Source organism: Limulus polyphemus, unplaced genomic scaffold (assembly GCF_000517525.1).
Source record: "Limulus polyphemus unplaced genomic scaffold, Limulus_polyphemus-2.1.2 Scaffold67, whole genome shotgun sequence".
NCBI lineage: Eukaryota > Metazoa > Arthropoda > Merostomata > Xiphosura > Limulidae > Limulus > Limulus polyphemus.
In genome coordinates, this window is record NW_013665677.1 from 877,502 (window position 1) to 885,969 (window position 8,468).

The window sequence follows — 8,468 nt, forward strand, 5'->3', positions numbered from 1 at the left end:
ACCAAACATCACAATTATACTTCTATAAATAAAGCCTCCTTCCTGAAACGGGGAGGTGACAAGTCTACCTGGAGTGCAATACCTGCATTACTAAGTGTGACCTCATTCCAATTGACTGAACTATTTACGTTAAACAACTCGCGTCTTGAGAAAATTCGCTGCTTGGCAATACGTCTCCTACACGAAGCTTAACAGAAGCAACAAAAAATTAAAAAAGGAAACCAGATCAATGTTTATTATTTTAAGAGTTTGTGCTTTATAACTAGGCTCTTTACGTTGGGATTTCCGTTGATTGTCATAAAAATAAAAGTTTTTTACAGTTTATGAATGCTGTGCATGTTTGAAAAACCCGGAAAATGAAAGAAAAACGCGATAAAAGCATTGTTAACGAATTATTCAATTTATTATTTTAAATATAATGATTTAGCTGTATTTTTAGTTTTATTCGTAATTGTAGACCCTAACATGAGATATATATATAGAGTTTTCAAATATAAAAGAGTGAATTTGTTTCCTCTTAAAACGAATGTTTCGAACTCAGTTTAAGATGAATTATTATCTCCATTCTTTAAAAACTTAAGAGCCACAACATGCCTTGATAATATACATAGAAAATGTTAGTGCGTTAGGTAAATAATACATTTCAAAATATGAGCTTTGTTAGAAAAAATATATAGAAGCATACATATATATCAACACAAAAGTGGCACATTGTCTTAAATATTTTTTCCAGTTTCTTTTTTTTTTCAAATATGAATTTAGGGTGTAAATTCGAATAAAAATATACTTGTATGTTTGTACCAATAGTAAAACGTGACATTATCCATGTGCAGTCATTTTGTATGGTTTAATTTACCTATATGAGCATAAAACAGAGTACAGTTTATAATATTTATTAAACTACCCTCTGTGGAGTTGGTTTCGTAAAAGTATAATACTTAGATATAAAAAGTAAGTACATGGGGGGTTGAGGTGGGGGCTATATTAAGTCCAAAGAGTCCTAATTGATACGGCTCTTTCTGAAATGTGCATCGACGCAGTGGAAGAAATTACGTGGCCAAAAAAGCATATAAATGTTTACAATTGTGATTTAACAGAAACAAACCAAAAGCTCTATCACAAAGATCTCGAAAAGACTGCGCGTCTGATGCTGCTTTTACTGTAAGAAAAAGAGAAAAAATAACGCTGAAACGTTTAAATATCAAAAACTGAAGAAACAAAAGCTATAAGCACAAAGAAATGTTGATCATTTTTATCATACTTTAATTTACCTTTAGCTAAAGAACGGCATTTCTGCCAGAATCTTCGTTTTGAATTTAAAAACTTTTTTGTTGTTGTTGTTAAGCCAAGCTGAGCCCCCAGGGGGCTTGTTTTTTTGTTGTTGTTGTTTTTCTATGGTGGTAGTTTCTATTAATTTTGATACATGAAGTAATTGGTTTTAGTGATCTATGATGGCTGATAGCTGTCCAACTCCTTGCTTTTAATTATTTTATAACAGATACCAGAAGAACTGCTAAAAATTCTACAATAATAATCAAAATTATGAATGAATAGTCTGAATTATAAGTAACAGGCAAACTACAAAAACAAGGCTTCTATAACCACTCTGCCCTATTTCATTAATTGAGTATACTTGCTGCTAACGGTGTTTTCGGCCCCCCAAGAACTTCTAAGGAGGTTGGGCTTGCTTAGCACTGAAGCAGAAATGTAATATGTAAACATTCATGTACCATGTCTATCACAGTTGGCGAATATAGTTAATAATGAGAAATCTAATGTTATACATATTAATCTAGCTAATATTATAAACAGCTAAAATGCATATTAAATTGTTTAAATTTAATAATGTAAATTACTATAAATTACAGAAACATACAAACTTACGTCTTATCTAGTACGCGGTAAGTTCCAGCTAGATGCCCATGGAACAATAACACAGCCTCTGTGTTTGTTTTTTTTAATTTCGCGCAAAGCTACACAAGGGCTATTTGCGCTAGCCGTCCCTAATTTAGCAGTGTAAGACTAGAGGTAAGGCAGCTAGTCATCACCACCCACCGCCAACTCTTGGGCTACTCTTTTACTAACGAATAGTGGAATTGACCGTCACATTTGTTATTTTCAGTAAATTTGGTTTGTTTGGAAATTCGCGCAAACTACACGTGGGCTATCTGCGCATTTTCAGAAAGAAGCAGGCCATAATCACTCCTATAAACCCTTGCAAACTTCATTTTGTTTTTCTGTCCTGTCATGAAAGGGAAGACTATGATAGTAAGCATTGTAATGTTTGAAAACTTTTTGTTTCAAAGAAACTGATTCTACCATTACTATAAACAAAAAGTGAATGAGAATGATACTCATGGTGACATTAAGTTTAAAACTAAATAAGTTGTGAAAAAATCCCCAAAGAGATAGTAAAATATAGAAATCTCATTAATTAAAAATTGTTTTGACAAACGTTTAGTATGTTCGTGTGATGAAGTTTATAGGATTGTTTGTAGTTAAGCACAAAGCTATACAAAGGGCAATCTGTGCTCTGCTCATCACAGGTATCGAAACCCGGTTTCTAGCGTTGTATGTCTGCAGACATACCGCTGTGCCACTAGTGAGCGGTTTATAAGATAGGAAAGGTTATGGTCTGTTCTATCGATTAAGGCCCCCAAGTGGCTCAGTGGTAAGTCTGGAAAATTATAATGCTAAAAACTGGGTTTCGATACCCTTAGATGAGCACAGTACAGATAGCTTATTGTGCAGCATTGTGCTTAACACCAAACAATGAAAAGATGTAAGTTTATAAGCGATCACAGTAATAGTTATATGGTTTCTTTCTTTCATAAAAGTAAAAAATTGCGACATTTTATGGGATTGGTTATTGTACAAAAAGAAGAAAATTACAAAAGTTTACAGTAATAATTATAACCTGTGCATTTAATTTCACGAAAAGAAGGAAGTTTATGGGATTGATTGCGGTTTGCTCTTTTCATAAAAAAAATAAGATGTTTACAGTAATGGTTGGAAACTTTTACCCGAGGAAGGGCAACTGCCCGAAACGTTGAATGTCAACTGGATGAAAATATAAGCTTCATCACACAAACATACTAAACTTCTGTCAAAGCACTCTTTTGAATTAATGACATTTTTATTTACATACCACAGAAAAGCCATGTTCAATAAAACAACTGATTTAGGCAACACGATCTAATAAGTGAAAGCTTTATCCAACATTTAAGATGTAAAGAATGCTGAAATGCTATTATAAATTATTTTTAATCTTCAAGATAGGAATATTCAACAAAATAGGTCTGAGCAGGGTAATATCGGATTAGTTAACTCTTTGTGGAAAAATGCATATATTTATAGGATGTAGTTAGTTGCCTGGTGACACCATCCTTTGATCATGTTATTTATTCTTGGCACACCAAGCGTGCAGGTAAACTATGTTATACGCTTGGATTCATATCAGTTTGTTATTCCTAAATAAAAAAGAAAATAACGTTTATGATGCCTGCTCAGGTTTAGAAATCACTCATTTATATAAACGTAACTTTAGACATAGAATTTCATGATTCTTTTATATTTTATAAAACCTGCTTTCGTGAACAGCAAAAATTAGAGCGATTCGTATATATATATATAAACACTGCGGATTGAACAAGCTTTACATAATTATAAACGTATATAATAAAGCAAACTGGAATATCTGCATTCAGCTAAATAGTGCTTAATATAAACATTTGACCTTTAAACATGTTCCATAATAGTGCTTAATGTGTACATAACCTTTACACTTGTTCTATAATATTGCTTACTGTGCACACAACTTTTAAACTTGCTCCATAATAACGCTTAATGTGTACATAACCTTTACACTTGTTCCATAATATTGCTTAATGTGTACATAACTTTTAAACTTACTCCATAATAACGCTTAATATTTGTAAACCATTTAAGCATGTTAAATAGCGACTAGTATGTGAACGAACTTTAAGCATATTAATTATCACTTAATGTTACTACTGTTGTTGTTTAAGCAAACCCACATTGGGCTATCTGCTGTGTCCACCGTGGGGAATCAAACCCCGGTTTTTAGCGTTGTAAGTCTATAGACTTACCGCTGTCCCACCAGGGAACCACTTAAGGCTAACCCATAAAAATTATAAATAGCACTTATGATATATGTAAATTTAGAAACTGGTAAATAGTGCTTACTGCATTTATACCTTTTAAACGTTTCGAATAGTACATATTGCATATCTGGCCTTTAAACATTTTTTGTTGTTGTTATATACACAACATTTAAATATTGGTATTTGTGTGATATTATCTTAAATATTATGAATAACAATCATCTTCTACGTAGCCTCTAAACATCATGGTCTTTTTCAATACAGGGAAATCGTATAAGGAACTCGAGGTTCCTAAAAATAGTTAAAGCTTTACCAGAACATTTATACTTAATCCAACCATTTCATTAACAACATGAATCCTCTTTGTGCAACAAAGTTTAAATTGTGCTGTTTATTTGAATTATATTGTTTTAAATTAGGTATTGTGAATACCAATTGTACAAATAAGTTATTAATGTACTGCTATTTTATATTTTGTGTGTCTTACATACGTGTGCATCTGTCAGCAGGATACGCTTCGTAACCGTACAGTGTGGAAGGTTACGAGAACATTATTTATTTATTTTTTTAAATTCATCCATCTAAGTCCGAACGTTGACTGACGTCCTAAATTAATGAATCGAGTCTTCCTGGTTTAAAAACAGTAGTACTGATAGTAATTTTAATGTTGCTATATAAAATACTATATATATATTTCAAAGGCACGTGTTAGGCTTTTGGGTTAGATCCTTCTTTATGACTCAAGTTTATTGGTTCAATATACTATTGTTATATTTTACCCTTATTTCTTGATATATATATATTGGTTTTATTAGTTTAGTCTTAGAATCAGTGCAGTAACCGATAATATTGATACATGATACCATATTTAACAATTATGGTATAAAATATGCAGTTTAAAAACAATATTCCATATTCTCTATACCTATGACAAAGTTCCGGTAATTATTTATATTGCATACCGTTAAAACAGGTTTACGGCTGCATAGTGGAACAAGTGAACTAACAGACTGTACGATCATCTACTACAACTGACGCCACAGTGACATTCAAGAAGTTTGTAAACAATGACGTTCGATTGTACTGTAATCTCATCACGACAGCATTATCAGATTCAGGGTTATTACAAACATTTCTCCCGACATAAATTATGAAAAAAATATATATATAATTGTTTATAACTTAAATCCAGGGCATTCATATCTTTACTTTTTAAATTTAATTAAGAGACTAGTCCATCTTGTTTGATATTATCCATTATAAAGATAAGTTCGGTTCGATAAAATAATAATAGTAATAATAAACGTTTTTTTCAAACAATTACATATAACTATATTTATTTATATTCGTATATAAGTACACAGTGAACCTCAGGCATACCAAAATTAAAATGATAGGGTTGGAATCATCATCCAAGTATTAATAAATAAAAGTTGATTTAATCTCCACATTTTATAACAAAATAACGCTCGAGACATCTCACATATTTGCCAAAAATTCTTGGAAGATATTTGAAACATCAACTACAATAAATGTTATTATTTCATTCACACAATAAATATTTTGCATACTCCGATTATTGTATTATACAAGTTCTCCAGCTCTTGAAATGTTCTTACACTTTTCGCCATCTATTGTTCACATTTGTAATAACTTTTAAAATGACGTATGGTCAAGATATGTATTTAATGAATGCTATCTGTTAACACTTTTTCTCTGAAAAATAAAAATATTTTAACAATTTTATTCACTTTTTGTTTTTTTATAATTCTATAAGTTTTGGCTTTATGTATACAACTTGGAAAAATGTTTGAGAAACGTATTTTGTGTTATCTTTTTAGAAAATGTTAAGTAATAATAAAGTAATATAATTGTTTGATTATTTTACATAAAAAAAAATCTGCAATGAAAATACAAGAATTGATTATATTGTGGTAGTTTATTTCAAACGAAAAAATTACACACACACACACATATATATATATATGTGTGTGTGTGTGTGTGTGTGTGATAAATGACAAGTCACAAAATTAGTTATCTCATGAAAATATTGAAAAAAAAATACTATTAGAATGAACCACATTTCAACTGTATTATACACTTCTTTGTAGTAACTAAAAATTTATTATTTTGGTATATGATGTGGGTTGGTGAGTATTCTTAACCATTGTTTAAAGTATAATATAAAACACGTATATTTAATACCTGCTATCAAACACAATAAAAATATGTTAAACTCTTGTGAATAACGTTTTTGGCAATGGGCCTGCATCAGATGATGGACTCTTGAAATAGATTAGGTGTGTACCAATGACTGAAGTACAACAGTCCAAAATACAATAGTGCAAGGCACATTTGTCATGCTTGCAGGTGCATAAGTGTTGTCTTAGTTAAGTTGTGAAGCAGTTATTAAATACAGTTTATTTTTCCTACTTTGAATTATGTCATAGGTACATCCTCTGATCAAAACAATCTGCTAAACCTTTTGGGAATTTCACAATAAAGTGCTTATTTTTAAAGATAGTGTTATAATTTCCAGTTTAATGTATACACATTACTGTCATTGTGTCAAGAAAGGCCTAGAAGAAACTTCCATTTAAAAGATGGAAATCCCTTTTCGGATACAACAGCAGTTTCATGAAAGTCTTACTTTATTACAACATTTTTAGACTACTGCATGATATCTCATTTACTGCAGAATTTCACAACTACTCTCATACATCAACTTGGGTACTTTTTGAAACATTCGCATCTCTAAGAGTGCTTCTGGTCCACATACGTTACAGAAAAAAAAAAGTGCAAAAATAACTTATAATAAATAAATTTGGTTACAACTGTAGAAATGTATTCCATGTTGTATGTTTATCAGGATAAAACTGAATTAGATCAGTTGAGATTGATGTATGAAATATCCTGTGAGTTCCATGAAGCAAAAAAGTACTGCCACATTCTACACAGATTTTGTTTTTTGTTAAGTTCAGAACACACCACTATATTTACAACACAACTACACTATCAGATAAAAACATCAGACATACAGAATATGAGATCACCAGAATGTGCAAATAAGAAAGCACATGAAAAAGAATAAAAGAACTGATCAGGTGTGAAATAAAATATAATTCATTTAAAATAGAACTACTGTCTGCAAAAGGGACCTAATGTTCATAAAACATACTGAAATAATAACTAAAATATGTAAAAGTAAGCAGTGACAGAAGAAATATATGAAGTCTAACAGAGGAAATTTGACATTTTAGTATACTAATCTTATAAAATGTTATGTAATACTTAAAAATACTATAATTCATGTTCAGTACGTTTCATGGAAACATAAATGAAACTCAGTAAAAAATTACCTTGTATCAATTTGTTATATTTTCATTTATATATCCAATTTTAAGCCTAACTCAAAACTATAAACTTTAGTAATAACACACAATTTATGCATTTTGTACTTATGTATTTGAAAACAATTTTGGGTAAATGAAAACATAAACCTAGAATTCATCATTAAGGCAAGTTTTTATTAAACTTCTGTAACATCTATCAGCTTTCCATGCCTGTGCCTTAAAAACAATTTAAAGCTATTAAAATTTTCCATTAAAGAACTTGTATTTAAGTAAGAAAGTTATTCTAATAGTTTTTATTAAAACTATCTCCTTGTACATTACAATGCCTTCCGAGTTGAAAGTAAATTTTACTCTTTTATTGTTTTTTGACATTTTTCTATTGCTACTGCAACATTGACCTTACATACCTACCATATGAATGGAAATTTTGTCTGCACCATTTCACATTTTATTCACAAGTCCATCCCAAGTTACATGCTTTATGTCCAGGGAATCTTGTAGTGAAAGTACTGTTTTACTCGGGTATACTTCATTATTGCTTTAACTAGAGAAAACCTCTGTGTACAAGCTCACTGAAATAAGTGTAAAAATCCACTGTTTCAAAACCTGATACTATAAATATAACTTATAAGACTACAGAAAAGAGAAGATATGGTTAGAATTTCACTCAATAAATCCCCATTAAGTCTCGGGTGAAGATCAAAGTTATTCTGCAGATTCTTATATTTTAGCCACAATCCTTTTGTCAATCAGTTTACCTATCTCGGTTTTATTAATCATTCTACTACTTGGACACTAACCTCTAATGAACATCATCTCTTAGTACAGTGTGTGAATGCAATTTCATTTGAACAGTTAGTTAAAAAATATATGCAAGAAAAATTAATAGTGTGAGAAATAAGATGTTTAGATACAGTTAAAGTATCTTATCCACCTCTATATCAGTTGAATTTTATCAATACTAATTTTCTAGTTTCCCAAAAAATAAAAT